The sequence below is a fragment of the Jaculus jaculus genome, chromosome 2 (genome assembly GCF_020740685.1).
Source record: "Jaculus jaculus isolate mJacJac1 chromosome 2, mJacJac1.mat.Y.cur, whole genome shotgun sequence".
In the NCBI taxonomy this organism is placed as follows: Eukaryota; Metazoa; Chordata; class Mammalia; order Rodentia; family Dipodidae; genus Jaculus; species Jaculus jaculus.
The window spans coordinates 71,649,735-71,669,110 of record NC_059103.1 but is presented as its reverse complement, the minus strand read 5'-3'; the positions used below and the strand labels follow the sequence as shown (position 1 = coordinate 71,669,110).

The 19,376-nt window shown below is 37.8% G+C and overlaps 1 protein-coding gene and 1 pseudogene across 3 annotated transcripts in view; both read left to right on the top strand.

The window, feature by feature from the left end:
- Positions 1–19,376, top strand: part of Sntg1 (syntrophin gamma 1) — a 922,134-nt gene that overhangs the window by 201,692 nt on the left and 701,066 nt on the right. The gene's annotated exons all lie outside the window — the stretch shown is intronic.
- LOC101595367 overlaps positions 7,709–19,376 on the top strand; it is a 114,168-nt pseudogene continuing 102,500 nt past the window's right edge.

Here is a 19,376-nt window from a genome sequence, read left to right as displayed (position 1 = left end):
GCATAAATAGATTTACATGAATAAATATATAATAATTTTACTGGAAACATGAATTCTCTATACAAATTAGCACAATGTTTCTCTGGCCAACTTTGGATTTCTTACTTGCCAAGATCAAGTGTTTTAAATATCCAACCCACTAAAAGCTCATCATCAAAACTGAAAACCTTGACTTTTTTTACAGGGAAGGCATCCTCACTTGCAAAAGCAAGTTTATTTTATTTCATGAAGTTTTCAAAATCCTATTTCTCACAACTTCTAATATGCCATGTTTTGTAGTTGGCTCCATATTGCTTGAATGAACATACAAGCCGATACAGTTTTGGGTAGGGATTGGCTCATTTAAAGTATACAGATCCAGGGGTGTTCCATCAATGATGGTAGAAGCTACTTACTTCCAAAGTTCCAAGCAGAGAGAAACAACCCCAGCAAACAAAGGCCAATAAATACATACCACCAGAGCTCAAACTCCTTTGGGCACACCTTTGGGCTGGAATTCAAATCCATCCCAAAACACATCTTGATGCTGGAATCCAGGGTCCACCACCCAGTGACATAACTTCTAGCCAGGTGGCTAGAGACACAGTTACAAGCTTAATTTTAATTAACATATAGTATATGGGGCCATGCATCTGCACTATCACATTCAAACTTCCACATTTCATCCCTGACCCCCATAGACTCATAATCATCTCACAGTGCAAAATATAGTCAGTTCAACTTCCAAAGTCCCCATAAGATTTACCAGCTTTAAGACATTTCAAAAGTCTAAACTTTCTAAAGGTCTAAAATTCAAGACTATTTCTCAAATGCAAGATCTGGGCTTGAGATATGGCTCAATAGTTAAGATGCTTCCCTATCAAGCCTAAGGGCCTGGGTTCTTACTCCCCAGTACCTATGTAAAATGAGATGATCAAGGTGGTCAATAAGTCTGTAATTCATTTACAGTGGCTAGAGGTTCTGCACACCCATTCTCTCTCTCCCTCTGGTTTTCTCTCTCTCTGATAAAGAACTAAAATATTTAAATGTGAGACCTGTAACATCAAAATAAGTTATATTCTTCTAACATATAATGGCATCAAGTAAACATTTTCATGATATAAGGCATAAAAGGAGAGAGTAGAAAAATACAAATCAATAAGGATCAGATAAACATCAAACATTTGCAGTTCAAGTCTGACACTCATAACCAGTGATGACAATGTCAAGATTTTCAGTTTTTGCCCCTCCAGCTGGGATGAGTAGCCAGGGGACAGCTTTTATCCCAAGCCAGCCTTCATGATAGTCTTTCATAGTCCTTTTGTATGCAAATCATCTCACAGTCTCCATTGCAAAACAGTCCATCTTCGAAGTTCTACCAATGGACATTTTGGTCTTCAATTAGTGACATCACCCTGTTTCACATGCCACATCTTACTAACGACTACTGCAACCATGTGCACTTTGTTTCTTTCTTCCATGAATTTTTTTTATTGTTCCAATGTGAGGCAGTTGCCAATGCTTACTTCTGGTAATCTGCTTAATATCTGTTTATAAAGCTGAAACCAATCACTGTACCTGTAACTTTGAATTTGTTTAAAGTTTTCTAACTTTAAATCTTTCAGTTCTATTTTTTTTATTAATTAGTTTTGCACTCAGTGCATATAGTCAAGTTGTACAATTGTTAGCCTCTTCCCTCTAACTGGCCCCTCCTTGTTGGGGTATATTGGTCATTCATTCTGGGGCTAGCCCTCAGTTATGGGTAAGAGGAAATTGCTCTGTGTATCATGACCCAAACTGTGGCTCCCTTGCCCTCTCCTCCATCCCCACCCACCCTATTGTCTGGTCCTTGAGATGCTTGCAGGGTATGTCAGCATCTTGGGGTGATTCAGGTTAGGTGCTATAGATGAATGAGACTATGTGGCGATTATCTTTCTGTGATTGGGTGAATTCACCGAGAATGATCTGTTCCAGGTTTGACCATTTTTCTTCAAATTTCATTGTGTCATTTTTTTTTTCTTAATGCTGTGCAGAATTCCATTGTGCAGGTATAACACATCTTGGTTATCCGTTTGGCTAGTGATGGGCATCTGGGTTGATTCCAGCTCTTAGCTATTACGAATTGAGCAGCTATAAACATGATTGAGCAAATCTCTCTGGACTAAGGCCTGTAGGTTTTAGGGTACATGCCTAGTAAGGGAATAACTGGGTCTGTTGGTAACTCTATAGTCAGTTTTTTAAGGAGTCTCCATATTGCTTCCAAAAGTTGTTGTACAATCTTACATTCTCACCAACAGTGGATGAGAGTTCCTATTTCTCCACATCCTCACAATAATTTTTTTTTCATTTGATTTTTTAATGTTTGCTATATTTACTGGGGTAAGGTGGAATGTCATAGTTTTTTTAATTTGCCTTTCCCTGGTGATTAGGGATGATGAACATTTTCTTAGGTGTGTGTTTGCCATTTGTCTTTCTTCCTCTCTGAACTTCCAGTCCAGTTCTTTGCCCCATTTTGTGAGTAGGTTATTTGACTTTTTATTGTTTAGGTTTTTGGCTTCTTTGTAGATTCCTGAGATTAGGCCTCTGTGCATTGGATATTCAGCAATCATTTCCTCCCATTCTGTGGGTAATCTATTGGCTTTGCTTATTGTATATTTGTGTGGGAAAAAACAAAACAAAACAAAAAACAAAAAACAAAAAAACCTCTTCAGCTTCATGTGATCTCATTGGTTGATATACTTTCTGTCAAACACCCCAGTCCATTAGTTTCAAATTTAACCTTGATAGATCTCTGGGTGTGGGCAGTAAAAGGCAGCCAGCTTTTATGCCAGAATCCCAGTTCTGATGGGGTTTCTTTGGCTGCTTTCCTTCCCCTTTGAAAGCTCATAAACTAACACAACTCCCTCTGCACTTAGAATAAATAAAATTGACTTATGACACTGTAAGGCTTCTACTGTTCCAAGTGCCAAGGCCTGCCACAATCCTCCAGCATACAAGTTCCCCAAAACTGAAATCCACATACTTAGATTTATCATAACAATACCCTACTTTTCTGGTACCAAATTCTGTTTCAGTCAGCCCCACATTCCTGGGAACAACATCCAACTAGACACAATTTGCATGAGAAATAGGTTTATTTAAAGCTTATAGATTCAGGGGAAGTTCCAACATTGATGGAAGAAGTTTGTCTGCTTCCAAAGATCCTAGTAGTGATAAACAACTGCAGTTAAGAAAACTCCAACACCAGCAAACACATATCATCAGAGCTCAAGCCTCTCTCTGAACGTATTTTAGCTAGAATTCAGATTTTCCCTAGGACACAATTTAGGACTGGTTTCTAGGATCCAACCTCCATAACATGAGCTAGAGCCAGGTGACTTGAGACACAAAATGAGCTTTAACTTAAAAAAAAAAAAAAAAGAAAAAAAAGAAAACCAAAAAAACATATGTATCTATGGGGCCATACATTTATACTGTTACACTGAATCTATCATATCATCTCAACTAAATGTTTAGGGAATGATAATAACATAAATTTATTTGTTAAAAGCCTGACCCTAATGTGCTGGAGAGATGTTTAATGGTTAAGGCACTTGCTTGAGAAGCCTACGAACCCAGGTATGATTCACCAGTATCCATGTTAGCCATATGCACAAGGTGGCACATGCATCTGGAGTTCATTTGTAGTGGCTGGAGACCCTGACATGTCCATTCTCTATTTTTTATTAATTATTTTAATTAATTAGTTTTGTACTTAGCGAATACAGTCAAGTTGGTACCATTGTTAGGCTTGTCCATGTTCTACCCTCTTCCCCCCGGCCCCTCCTTGTTGAGGTATATGGGTCATGCATTGTGGAGTTAGTGCACAGTTATGGGTAGGAGAAATGTCTCTACATATCATGACTCAACCAGTGGCTCTGACATTCTTTCTGCCCCCTCTTCTGCAAAATGTTCCTGAGCCATGTTGGGTTCATTTTGGGTCTGCTTCAGTGATGAGGTGTTGGGAGCCTCTGTGTCTCTGGATATCTGCTTTGGTAGGAGTTGATTGTTCTCTGTGTTGATCTCCTTCACCCTTGTGCTGGTACCTAGTTCACCAAGAAAACAGCACCCTTGCTTGTTTTGCCAACTGTTCTTAGTTTCAGCTGGGGCCCTTTTGAGGTATGATGGGGTGGTTCTCTCCTTAGGTTCTACGCCATTCTTTTCTCTCTCTCACTCTCTCAAATAAGTAAATTACACACACACACACACACACACACACACACACACACACATATATATTCCTGAGAGATATCTAGAGACACAGATATTCTATTAGAATGAATTCTTATTTTATTGCCAATGAATGAACATTTCAAATATACATAAAGCATCCTAATACCATTATTTTTCATCTGAATATAAGCAATCATCTCAAGTGAGAATTAATATTTATTGTGCTGGAAGCTTGAAGACTCCTTTCAGCTTCTGATGTGACTTTCATTTACTATTTCTGTGATCTTAAGCAAGTTACAAATCCCAAGTTTTATTTTCCACATTTATAAAATAAAACATTTTAGCTAGATGATCTCTAAGGCCCCTTGAAGTCATAATATTTCTTTTTTGTCATACAATGTACAGAAAATAGCACATTTATTCTTTCTATGAGCCTATACACAATTTCATACACAATGTGATATGATCTTTATTTGAAGGATATTAGACTGATGTGAGGGGAACATGATTCATTCAAATGAAAAAAATATGTTAATTTATTTGACTTGTGCAAAGTATAGGAGGATAACTAGAAGTTGGCCATTCATTAATATAGATATAGGATGCATTTAAAGCAAGATTACAAACATACATAACATACAAACAAACATAAGAGAATAATTATTTTATAACATGTGTAGCATGTGTGATGTAGTATGTGTAGTGTGTGAAGATGCACACACTCCATGAGCAAATGTGCAGAGGCCAAAAGAGAATATTGAGGGTCTTTCCAAGCCCTCTTCCACATATTTCCTTCAGATGGTTTTTCATAGTAGACCCAGAGCAGCCACTTTTAGTCAGGGGGCCTGACCAGTGAGCCCCATTGATTCTCTGGTCTCTCCTCTTCACAGGACTGAGGTTATAGTATAGATGCTAGTTAATCAAACTCAGGGTGAGACAAGCTCTCTCAGGACCTTGGACTTGAATGCAAAGCTCTGCTGAGCCATCTCCAAGGCCCTAGAACAAATTTCATATCACTATTCAGTATCTGAGCTTGGAAATAATGCAAGAAAAAGAGCAGGTGTAATAAATCAAAGACATTTATTATAAATTCGAAGCCTAAGTTTGAGCTTTCTGGATAGAAAGCTGTTAGCCATACTCTAAGGAGGTGATTGGAATGGGGAACTAATATTAAGTGAAGTTGTTTAACAAGTTAATGTGTATAGCTGAACTTTTACTTTCATGCTCAACAACATGTCCAAACTAGCAATGCCTACTGCTTTTGCTTAGGGCCCCTACATCTCTGTGTCAAAACACACACACACACACACACACACACACACACACCCCTGGCAGGCTGTACGTGTCCTGATATAGATGAGGATGTCTAACCCTCTTTCGCTTTATGCTTTCATTGAGTGAATGTAAGTGCTTCCGATGTACTTGGTATTTCTATCTACACTTGAGTTTGAGTCACTTTGCACAGCAAGGAGAAATAAGGCCAAGCATTTACTACTTTATTCCAAAAAGAATGTTGTAGAATGCCTGTGCACGTACATAATAGTTGTAGTTGGAAAGTGTTAGAGAAAACTAGAGCTTCCCCAGATTGAACCAGTGGGACAGGGCACAATGGAGAAGGAAGATAAAATGACACTGCTCTCAATGGTTGACTCTCAAGGGAACAAGAAGAGTTGAGAAATGATTGAGGAAGACATAGCATACTTATACATATGAGGACATGATTGGCATTTGAGGGACACAAAGGCCTATCTAGTGGAATAGATATATACTAGTGGGGAAAAAAGATGCATTTGAAAGAGCTCAACTAATTGAGAGGGTATTAGAAAATAATGTTAGTAGTTGTCATAAGAATTTGAACTGTTTGAGTTCCTATATAAATGAATAGATAGTATGGCTTAGCTTTTTACATCAAGGTGATAGTGGTACACTTACTTAACAAATGTGCAATGTCTGTTACCTGCAATACACAAACAGTGATAAAAGGTCTTATAACTTCTAGCATGTGGTGAAGATTAAAGAACTAAATGGAAACAGGTAGAATGCTAATATCATCAATACTGAATGAAAAAGAAAATTAAGCCACTAATGTATGAAGTTTAGATGTATTTAGATAGTAGGTGCACATGTCTAAGATGCAAGGTGATTCATTTAAATCTTGGTTCTCTATTCCTTACACAAGCATTGCAGAGGTTTATGTAAGTAACAATGTTCAGTTGACTGGAATAATTGTGCTTTTAAGCACTCCTAAACACAGTTGTACTTGTATATGGAAGCAATGATATCTAAATTAGTTATTCTGAGAATATGAGTATGTCTGCTGAACAGACTCTATATAAATTCCTAATGATGAGTAGAAAAGCTATTTGTATCATAGGGAAAAACTAACAGTTTAATTTGACCAAAATCTCATCATAAATATGTCCTATTTTACTGCTGCTAAGAAATATATCAAATATCTAAGAATATCTTCATATGAAGAATGCAAATGAGTGCCGTATATAATGTTGTAATGCTAAGGGGTTTCTATTATAATCTGTTGCTAATTAACTTCCTCTTAGAACACAGATGTCTGCTTTTGTAAGTCTAAAATACTGGAAGTTCACATGACTTTCCTACTGAGAAGTTGTGGTGGTGTGGATTCAACAACAACAAAATACTTCCATCTATAGCTCTACCTTGAAGGTGCAGCCAAATCACATCTAATTTGAGAGGCTAATCAGGACTTGGCCTCGTTAGCATTTGAATATATATATATATATTTATTCAATATACATATATGTTTATAATAAGGTTCCCACAGAGGCAGCACTCTTGCTGACTTTTAGAATTCCTCTGTGGTTTTATCTTCTGTGGCTTGGCTGATGTGTGAGGGATAGTTTATTTCTTCTGGTCTTGCTACCTTCTGAAAAAGAAGAACAGATTCTCCAATGTGGAGAGTCATAATAGATTAAATGGGATAAGTATTGTTAATTTAGGGTTACTTTGATGTATGTAACCCCTGTTTTAAACAAAGACTAGCAAGAGGTTGACATTGGAGAACATAATATTTGTCTCCATAGAATTTTTATCTGATTCCCAATTCCAGATATAGGTTCCTGTACATTGATTGGATCTTAGTCAATCAGAAAGCTACTGGTTACCCACTGAGTCTGTGTGCCACTATTGCACTGGTGTGTACATCCTGTCAAGGTGTTTGATTTTGAGTAGCTTAGACCTCTGGTTGCTAGGATTGTTGTTGGCCACTTTCCCCCAGAAACTCATGTCATGCTTTCAAGCACTAGACAAGCTGGGTAGTGGCTCTATCCTGAATTCCAGCCAGGTCTCTCCATGCTCTGTGTCAGCAGCATATAGTATCTTCAGCAATATGGTCTTAGCTTTTGCTTCAGATTGCTATCCAAGTGCTTTGCCAGAAACCTGTCTTGTTCTGGAGACCTCAAACATCTGACTAATTTCTGGTACTGGGAGTTACAGGACCCTTCATTCACTGTTAGTGGGAATGTAAACTTGTACAACCACTATGGAAATCAATATGGAGATTCCTGACAAGGGTGAACATACAGCTACCAACAGCAAAGGTGAGGCAAGTGCTCATGGTTCCCACATGAGCACAAGGTGGCTTATGTGTCTCAAGCTCGAATAGAGTGGCTGGAGGCCCTGGCACACTGATTCTCTCTCACTGTCTCTCTCTCTCTGTATTTCTCTCTCTATCTCTTACTCTCACTCTCAATCTTGCTGTCTCACAAAAGGAAAGGCCAGGCTGTTGGACTTGCCTCTAAAAAAGAATGCATAAATATTGTTCATGAATTTCTACATAGTTTTCATAATGTTATAATACCAATAAAACCATTCTTAATGAGCTAAATTATTACCCTAAATGTATATGTTAAAATGGTAACTGCTGGTACCTCAGAATATGACAGTACTTAGGTCTTGTGATAGTTTACTACTTAAAATAAAGCCATTAGAACAGGCATTTCTTGAATATGGCTGTGTTCTCATAAGAAGAAAGAATTAGGACACAGGTACACAAGAAGTGATATTATATGAAGACAAAGTAAACATGCTCTTCTATGAGCCAAGGAGAGAGGAGATTCACTTCAAGAGAGAGTAGCTTTATGAACCTCATTTATAATTCTCAAGCACACGATTTTCAGAAGAAAAATATAAGTAAGCAGAGACCCAGGAATTTCTGGAACTCAGTAAGTGAATAAATAAATAAACAATGTCATATTCTAGTAAGTAAGGGCCAGTAAGAAACTCTGGCTCAAATAAGTATGGGTTGAAAGCAATGGAGCAAGATACCTGACTTTCTATTGTACTACTGCAGGCAAGCACACTTTGTCACAGATGAGCCCATGGGGCACCACATGGACATGCACACATACACACATCATTATCATCATCATTGTCATCACACATATCACATTGGAGAAGTATCTTAATTATATGCATATAAATTTTTGATGTAACTTTAAATTATTGGTGAACAAGGTAGAAAAAATGTTCTATACACATGTCAAATTACTTCAAGAAGGCCTCTATTCCTTCCATTTGTACTAGGCAGAACTTAATATAATTATTGCCAAATTTCTAAATGAGTCGGCCCAAGTCAGTTTAAAACTGAGTGCTAAAACTGGAGGGTTAGGGAAAGGAAAGTACTATAACAAGACTAAATGCATGGTAGAATTTTCAAGTACCAGCTTAGATAAAGGATTTATAACTGGGTTATAAGGCTGTCTTGCTGGTATGAAACTAAGATACCCACCTATGTTATTTTCTTGAAAGGCCATCTCATTAGTGATGCAGAGAGTGCTTCTTCCTCCACTGAGATGGCCACACTCATAAGTTCTGTGGCTGCTGCAGTTGCTGTTCATGAGTGCATTTGCTTATTCCTGAAAGCAAAGATCTCTTAAAGGAGTACACAGCAGATATCCCATCTTGAGAGCAGGTAGCAAAGGTTGGGAAGGTATGAAATTTTAATGTTTGGAGTCATTAATTTCTTCTGCAAAGTGGGAAAATAAATGCTAGCTAAAAATATAACCTATTATATGAAGTGATTGCATGTGAAATAGTGACTATAGGTTAGTGAGGACATTTCAGCATATAATGGATGTTTCTAAATTCATGGAAAACCAGGAAGCAGAGATTAAGAATGGAATGAGTAGCTTGGTATAACCTTTAAAATGAGGTTATACTGGCCTACCTCCTTCAACAGTGCCCTGCCTTCTAGTGACACAACAATTCCCCAAAGAAGCACCATGAGCTGGACATGAGCACTCAAACATGAGCCTGTGAGGAGCAATCCAAACCATAATGTATGCCTAACAACATTTTTATATATTAGGAATATTAAGCAAATAGTAACATACATTTGTTATGTTTCGTTTGTAGAAATGCATAGCTCAATGATAAAAAGTCATCATCCTTTAGACATTAGTCCAAAAATATTTGAAAATATAGGTATGCCTTTTGATTATCCTTTTATCTCCTTTGCTTTTTGAAGATACTGCCTTAAAGAAACTCAAGGCTTATGGTATCCTTGTCCAAGCATTTGTGTAGGCACCATTTTTCTAGATTTCCAAGGTATCACATTTTGAGAACTATTGTAATACTGTTAATTTACCCTTGTTACCTCTTATGGGGGCCTGCAGTTAGTGATCTCTGATGTTATTACTGCAGTTCTTTTGGTGTGCCGTGCATTGTGTATGAGAATGCTTGAACAGATTGATAAATGTTTGTGTTCTTCCCAGTGAAACAAACTAGCCTCTTGCATTTCTCACTTTCCTTAGATTTCTCTTTTCTCTAAGACACAATAGAACTAAAATTAAGTCAATTAATCACCTTACAATGCCTTTAAGTGTTTAAGAAAAAGTCATACAACTGTCACTTCAAATGAAAACTTTCAAGTGAGTGAGATTAATATGGATGCTGTGAAAAGCTGAAACAGTCCAAAAGCTGGCCTCTTGCCCTCAATCAGATGTGAGTATCTAAGGCAGGAGCTTTATGGAAACTAATAGTACTACTCCAGTGGAGCGGTGAAAGAATGAATGCTTTATCACTGATGTAGAGTTTCAGTGGCCTAGGTAGAAGCTCCAGACAAGCACACTACTGCATTAAATCAAAGCTTCATCCAGAGAAAAGCGCTAACTCTTTAATTCTGGGATGCTGAGAGATGTCAGAACCGAAATATGCAACCAGGATAAACTGCTGTGTGAGGTTTAGAGAAGACTCAATCCCTCATAACCCAAGAGTACAAGTGAAGCCACAGGGGCTGGTTGAGAAACTGCCAAAGTGATCCAGAAGGTCCAGGAAGAGAATGAAGAAGATGACTCACCAAAGGAGACTCTCAGGACATCTGGAATTACGATTGAAAAATCCATCCCACACTGTCATATCTAGCTTCAGAAGCTGCTCTCTTCCTAGGGACTAATGCAGTTTTGTCTTTAAATTGGAGCCAGTGCTTACTTACCATTCTGAAAAATCAGGACCATTTTGAATTGGAAAACCTATTCATGCATTCATTCTATAAATAGAATAGTAAAACCTACATGACAGCACAGCAGTTTACACCATGGTTTTCTGAATGTTTTAAGCCTACTTGGAGATGTACTGCTTAAAGAATGGTTTCAACAGTTCTTTGTCTTTTGGCTATACCCCAGTGCAGAAATGGATTTCAAATACCATTGTACATAGACAAGGCTCCTGGTCACAGAGAGCCCTGATGGAGATGTGGAATGAGACAAAAGCTGCCTTAAGTCTGTGAATATCACATCTATCCTCAGTCCATAGCTCAAAGAATTCTTTCATACTCAAGTTTTATTAGTTAAGATCTTATTTAATGTGTGCCTACAATAGATAGGATTAATTATGATTAATCAGGACAAGTTCAATTTAAAACTTTCTGGGAAGGACTCACTACTCGATATGCCATTGAGAGTATGAATAGTGGAAGAATTTAAAATAACATTAACAGGAGTGGAAAAGTTGATTTAACTCACATGTATGCTTAGCTTCAAGTCTTAAAGGAGACAATAGCTCCAGATGTTATAGAAATTGCAAGAAAAGAAGGATTAGGGATGAAGCAATGGCTCAGCAGTTAAGGCATTTGCCTGCAAAGCCATATGACTGGGGTTCAATTCCCTAGTACCCACATAAAACCAGATTCACAAAGTGGCACATACATTTGGTGTTTGTTTGCAGTTTCTAGAGGCCCTTCCATGCCCCCTCTTTCTCTCATTCTCTCCTTCTGTGTGTTCTTTAAAATAAATAAATAAAATATAAAACATTCCTAAAATACAAGGAAAGAAGGATTAAGTGTTGAGTCTGGAGATGTGACTAGATTATTGCAGTTTCATGACAAAACTTTAAAATATGTGAGCAAAGGAGGTGGTCTCTTGAGATCATGTGTCCCAGTGAGGATGCTGTGAATGTTGCTAAAGAGACATATGGATTTAGAATGGTTATTTAAAAAAATATATATTTATGTGTATTTATTTGAGAGAGAGAAAGAGGCACAGAAAGAGAGAAAATGGGCACACAGGTCCTCCAGCCACTGCAAATGAACTCTGGATGTATGTGCCCCCTTGTGCATCTGGCTTACATGGGTCCTGGGGAATCAAACCAGGAAACATTGGCTTTGCAGGCAAATGCCTTAACTGCTAAGAAATCCCCCCAGCCCCTAGAATAGTTACTTAAACAGTAGAGACATAGTCAGGTTTTGAGAGGATTGATTCTAATTGTGAAGGATGTTTCATGGGTAAAATGCTGTCCATCATGCAGCTGAGAAATCCCCAACCCCAAGAAGAGTCAACAGATGCAGCCAAGTTCTTTATTCTTTGAAGAATTTGCCACAGGTGTTAAGCCTTAGCAGCCACACCTAACCAGCCAGTAAATTCTCAGTAAGACCACTCCAGCTCCCAGAAGGCCCTGATGAAGACTGGCTTTTCAGCAATGCAGCATTGTTCATAAGGGTATGTGCATATTCTGTAACAGTCACGATGCCATTTGTCACACATTTAACAAATTTTGGTAAAGGGTAAACATGATTTCTATTTTCACCAAAGAATCAAAAAGTCCATGTGACTCATATTATTTAGGCATGTACTTCATTGTAGTAATATGAAACAAATCTCCAGTTGCATATTTAGGTGAGAGAATTCAGGCAGATGGCAAAATGTGTAATCCATGGAAGCACATGGACTCCTTTGACTATTTTTTAATGGTCATTTTGAGCACAGAGCAAAAGGGCATAGGAAAGATTAGGAAGTGTGTTAGTCAGCTTTCAAACTCTATAACAAATACCTGAGATAATTAACTTATAAAAAGTAAAAGGTTGTTGTGGCTCACAATTTTAGAGGTGTCAGCCCATGATGGAGATATCCTGTTTTAAGGGCTATTGTGGAGCAGCATATCATAGTGGATACCATGGTAAATCCAAACAACTCACCTCAGGGATAGAAAGGGAAGAGTGGAGAAAGAGAATTCTGGGGGCCCACTATCTCCAAAAGACCTAAGTACTTGCAATTGAGTTCCACTTTTCAAAAGTTCCATGACATCTCAGTACTGTATGGCTGGGAACAGAGCCCCTTTAACATGTGGGCCTTTGGGAGATATTCAAGACCCACACAATTACAGAAACTAATCATCATCATACTATTGAACAGGTAGCATGTATTAAGCAGTTCTATAATGTTACATTATGTGTAAGCTATGGAAAGCAGATAACAAACTGCGATGTACAGGTTTTGTCAATGGACTTTTGTCATTGCATTCATTTTCCATAATAAATTCATAATTTAAGGTGGCTTACAGACATTATGTTTTCCTGGTTCTTGTGGCTGCAAAGTAGATTCCAAGTGCCAGTGTGTAGTGGATGGCACCTTCTCACTGTGCCCTCAGATGATGGAAGGGGAAAGAGCTTCAGGATCTTTTGTAAGGACATTAATTCCATTCATAAAGGTTTTACCCCCAACTTAATTACCTTTCAAACAGTGAATATTCAAATGCCATAACTTTTGTGGCTAGGATTTTAACATAGAAGACACAGTATTTTGTCATTGCAGTTATCTAAAAACTACCATTTGTTATAATTCAAAGCCTGTGTTTTTACTAACAGAGATTTTGTTAAGTTCATGTGTCAATATGTCTATGTTCATAAAGCAAAGAATGATAAGTTAAAAATAAACATATGGCACAATTCTCGTCTACATTAGTGATTGGTCAGAAACACTCATGTAGTCTAGTCCTAGTCAACATCACATTGATGAAGGAGATGGAATCATTACATGTGTCATTTCTCTCTACCATGAGCCTTTGCTGGCCATAGTCTAGGCACTATTGTGTGAACTCCAGATTGTGGTTCTGCAAGAGCCTTTTTGTACATTACACCAGAGTACAAGTGGCCACACATTGCAAAAGATGAAAAAGCAGCAATAGAGGGCTGGAATATTCAGGCAGTTTACTCTCTACATTACCCAGAAAGAAAAGCATTGATTTCAACTTTCAAAAAGGGATTGTGACTAAATCTTTGAGAATCTCAGCCAAGGTCTATAGATTTAAACTTCCCAAGTTAAATTAAGTACAATAGGCTTTGTAATTTCATAAGATATACACCAGGAAAAAATGTAGTTGAATAAAATGAAAATGGAGTTTCCTTTTCAGAATAGATCATTAGGATGCATGTACTGGATGTTATGGGGTTGGGAGTTAGCTCAATGAATAAAGTGATTCATGAGGATCTGAGATAAATATTCAATACACTTGTAAAAATGTCAGAAATGGTAACACATGCTTGTAATTCAAGCTCTGAGAAAACAGAGGCAAGGGAATTCCTGGAGTTTACTGGCTAGCCAGTCTAATCTAGTTGGTAATTTCCCAACTAATGACAAACTATCTCAAAAAAAAAGTTGGATGACATTTCTGAGGAACAGCACCCAAGGTTATCCTTTGTCCTGTATACACAAGTACACATACCTATTACTCACATGTGGATGAAACACACACGCGCACACACACACACACACACACACACACACACACACACGCACTGTTCATTCCCATGCAGAAAAAGAATGTACATATATTTGATTAAAAAATAAATAGTAACAATCAATGAAACAATGGTAATTATAGTAGTGTATTGCTTTTTAAAGTTTAGTATTTATGAAAAAGTAAAGGATTGAAATAAAACTGAGAGGATAGTCATTCATAGAGTTAATCTAACATGTATCTACCTGTCTGTTAATTAATTCTCAAACATCTGTCTATTTTTTATGCATCTCACACAGATCCCTAAACTGATTATGGTCAAGATAGTCTTGTGGAGTAGTTTGCATGAATTGACATTATCATAGTTTCAGAAATCTTTTAAAGATATTTTATTTTTATTTACTTATTTGAGAGAGAGAGTGCATGACAGGGCCTCCAGCCACTGCAAGCAAACTCCAGATGCATGTGCCATGTTGTACATCTGGCTTATGTGGGTCCTGGGAAATTGATCCTGGGTCCTTAGGCTTTGCAGGTAAGTGCCTTGACTGCTAAGCCATCTGTTCAGCCCAGCTTCAGAACTCTTGATAACAGTATCAGTTTAGATAAAGAAAGGTGACAACAAATATATCCACGCATGTATTGTACCAGAAAATCTACACATCCATAAAGAGGGTCTTCTTCAGGAGCATAATATTCTATAGTTATATACTTTGTGATTGATGACTACATCCAGAATATATCTGGATCATGCATATATAAAATACATTCATGGATATATGTACTTGAAGTATATTAATGAATTGGTGAAAACAGAGCAATCAGAAAACATATCAGAGAGAGTGTGGTATGCCTAAAGAAGCATATAGTGATTATCTTAGAAAGGATGTGGAGAGGTGGTGAAGGAGGAGTTCTCAGGGTACAGTGGAAACTGAGGCTCAGGCCTATTCCTCAGGTTGTGAGACCCCTGATCCATCCAAGAGAGGCACTTTAGGAAGTCCTTTATTGGTTTTGTTATTTTATAATGCAAGGATGCATATATATCCTTGAGTTCCTGGGACCAAAGAATTCTCCTGCCTCAGCCTTTCACATAGCTACTGTTACAGGTTTGTGTCATTGTGTTTTGCTCTTCTATTATTTTCAATAGTAATAATGTGTTACCAACATTGCAATAGGTATAAACTTTTTTAATCCTAGAGCTTATATGTGACCATTCTTTTCAAAATATTTACAAAAACCTTGAATATCTTAGGCAAGAAGTTTAATTATATTATATGGTTTGCCTAGGCATTTTTCATTAAAAAAATACACATATCTTATGTTCTCAAGCTCAGTAAATTGAGGGTCAGCAACAGAAGTCTCTGAGCATTTCTTAAACCTGAAACCTACCAAGGTGAATTTTTCAGAGCCTCAAATTGTCCTGATATATCCAAAGATAAACCTCTGAGCTGGAGCTGATATTTTCCAGATGGAAGCATTTTAAGACCTTTTTTAATCACTGTCAATAATATTCTAGTTAATTTTACATGTATTGCATACCCAGACCTGTTGGTACAATCCTATAATTCTAATTAACTGGGTAGCTGAGGCAGGAGGATCACAAGTTGAAGGCCTGCCTGGTCTATATTGAGTTGAAGGGCAGTTTGATCAACTTAGTGACACTTAGCATGATTAAGAATTAATATAACAATTATTAGGCGTCAAAACATCAGCCAATCAAGACAAAATGATGACAGACACCTTTATCTTCTGAAAATGCATGTGACATATCCTTAAACTTCTATTAAGACAACAAATATCTATTAATGCCTCTGATATATGGAGTAGCCCACTAGATTCTAGGGGCACCCAGATGAATAAACTGAATTAAAGATGTCTTTATTACTGTTGTTTACAGTTTTATATAGTTAATTTAATGTTTGGAATGTCTGATCATACAGAACATTCATCATTATACTAGAAGAGAAACAATAGCAAAGTGAGTTCCTAACCGGTATGGACGCCACAGAAGAAGAAAGCCAGGTTTACACTGTCCAAGCAGAACGTAGAAGGACATAGGCAAAATAATTTTAAGCTAAAATTTATTTTAAAGCCAAGATTCTCAGCAAAGCAAAAACCACAGTCCATGAAAAATATATAAATGATCACTATGTCAGAAAATTTGGGAATCTATATGATCCAGGTAGGTAAATATTCAGTGTTGAAAGCCTCACCATTTATCTTAGGGACAAACCATCTTGAGCTCACGTATAAAATTCTGAAGGTTAAGAGTAAGAAAGTGTAATTTCATAGCTCATAAGCAGTAATTACAACATAATACTGAAGATCAGACTAAAACTTGAGTACAAAGTCCATTGTATGCTAAAATAAAATGTTTGAATATCACATTACATATGCTATCCATGTAAGTAATATATCTACATAAAGAATATTTGAATTTCATTAAAGAACCAAAAGATTATAGAAAGAGATTGGAAAAAAATAATGCTGCTGAGATGAGCACTGACGTCATGTCAGAGATTTTGGTTTAAGGGAAATATGTGAACTGGACATAGTGAGTGGATTATCTTGATTTGTGGCAAAATGCCTCATGGATATGAGCTCAGCAAGTGTAAATACTGATTTCACAATATTTCCTATGGGAGAAAGAGAGAATGACAGGGAGATTGAATGGCTAATTATTTATATTATTTTCCTTTTTCATTTTAAATAAGAGATGCTGATATAGGTGCAAAAATAGTTGATAATGTCAGATAACAACAGAGAGGTCCTAGTTGATAACTGATTCATTATGGTTCCTACAAGAATTGAGAGCCCACATATATAAGGATTCACTCCATACAAGAGACTAGAATGAACTGAAGTTGCCCATGTCTTCTGAAAGCCTATGTGATGGGCCTGGAAGAAACTTGAAAGGTAGTTTATGAGGAAAGGAAAGAAAATGCAAAGGTCTCCTTCTATGTGGAGGGAAGGAGGGGCAGAGAGCCCATATGGGAGTAGGGTTCAGGAGGTTTCTCCCCTCATCTCACCACAGTCAGGCAAATAAGGAGAAGCACACCAGAACCTGGAGGCTCAGGAGTGATGGTCAGGCAGTAAAGGGAGAGCTTGCCCCTAGTGAGGGATTTTATAACCTTACTATAGTGGGCTTCACCTTTCAGCTCAAGTAAGCCAGACTGAGGACTGATTGGTCTAGACTAGAGGCTGGCTCAGGAAGAGGCCAGTCATGACCTGGGGTCTGGGTTTGTCCAACCACAATGTTAGGATTAGATTTGAATTCTAGGAAAGGAGATCTCCCTCCTTGGCGAGGCTCAGTTTGTTTATGGAAAAGAAACATATATAAGGAAAGCCTTTGGCAAGAGATAAGTCAGATCATCCTTTGATTGCTAGCAGATTGAAGATTGCAAAGGCAGACTTAAAAACATTCCTGCTTTTACTTTCAAGGCTTGTCACCCTAAACTATCTAACAAAGCTTCCTGACTTTCTCTCATTTGCCCTTTCTTGAGAAGACACTGTAACTTTTGTTAGAGGAGAGAGAATGATGAATGTTCAGTTTTTTAACTATTTTCAGCTGAATGGTGTAGTAGAGTAATTACAGTTAGAGTCTCTTCTACAGGGAGGTGCACTAGATAAGGGACCCCTAAAGTGTATTGGTGGAGTGGAGGTAGATAGTCCTGGAAAAACATGTTGGGGAGGAAGAATAAAAGCAAGGAGTTAAGGGGAAGTGGGCACACTGAAAACTGGATTCCCTGACTCCCTCTCAATACCTCCTTCTTTACCTACTCTGGAGTGGGCAGAATTCCTCCTTGTAGCCATTTGTCCTGATTTTTAATCTCCACTTTATGTGAGAATTATTATGTAAGCTTCAAAATTTTAAGGCATTTCCTTCCATTCTCTCTCCTTTCCCCTTGTCTCCTACCCCTTGTTCTCTTTCTCTTGCTCCCACTGCCTGACTCATTTCACTTCCTGTCACAGGGCACACTGTTCCTCTGGCCTGAGAAGCAAGTGGCCCAGGGACAAATATGACTTTTCCTTATGTTCCAGGACTTCTGTTTGAACAGACCAGTGCATCTAACAATAACTACTGGGAACTCAGAAAGGAAAACAAATGAGGTACAAAGCTGGGGAACAGAAGGTGGCTTGTCAAGGAGGATGAGGATGAAAACGAGAGAATTTTAGATTACTTACATTTAAACTTTATTGGGCTAAAGTAGTATTTCAACAAACAGAAAAGAACAATGCAACCAACAGGTCTATTTTGGAAGGAATAAATGAAGAACAGTCCTAAATACTACAACACAATTGGGGAAACTTACTTCTTTAGAATGTGCCATAGTTTGACCTGAAATGTCTCCCAAGGTTCCTGTCTCAGAGTGACCTCGAACTCACAGCAATCCACCTACATCTGCCTCCCAAGTGCTGGGATTAAAGGCGTGTGCCAACGTGCCCAGCTGTGATATTCTTTATGACTCAAAATTAATCTGAAAACAGCGTTTATAAAGGGGGAACCAAAGCCCTTTATGAGAGGTTATCCAATCTCAATAGCCTCCAAGATTGTCAATGTCTGATAATTATCTAACAGAACTGTTAATGCATAGGGCCAAATGGGAAGAATTATTTATTTGGGAGTGTGACTTAAAATGGGACCCTGTGATGTCTTTCACTGACACGTGGTAAGAGGCTCCAAGGCACACTGCATCATGTTGTCCTCCCTTTCATAGGTCCCAAGGCAAGAGATATGCTAAATATAGGCTGAAACTTTAGCAACTACAAGCCAAATAAGATTCTCCTCTTTTTTTAATGGATAATCTCAGATATTTTGTTATGGTAACTAAAAACTTACAAATACAGATAGCACCATATTCAATAACAACATTTGGTACCAGCAGAATATTCTAAGAAATCAGAATATTATATTGTGGCATTGTCTTATCAATGAGTCTTGACTCTCCTGCATTTGCTCTTCCATCTGGAAAATAAAGCAGATTACCCAACCAAGAGTGAGAGCAGCTTGGTTTACATGGGGTGTGCAAAGTTATTTAATGGATTTTTAGTACTTTAGCCCACTCTTCTCCACAGAGTAGAGGAGCCCTCTGAAGTTTGAGTTTCCTGAATTGGTTTCCAGTACTTGCTGTGAGTTCTTTCCCATTGAGCAGGCCTCATGTCCAATCAAGAACAGTGCTTACATGCAGAGGCTGTGTGCA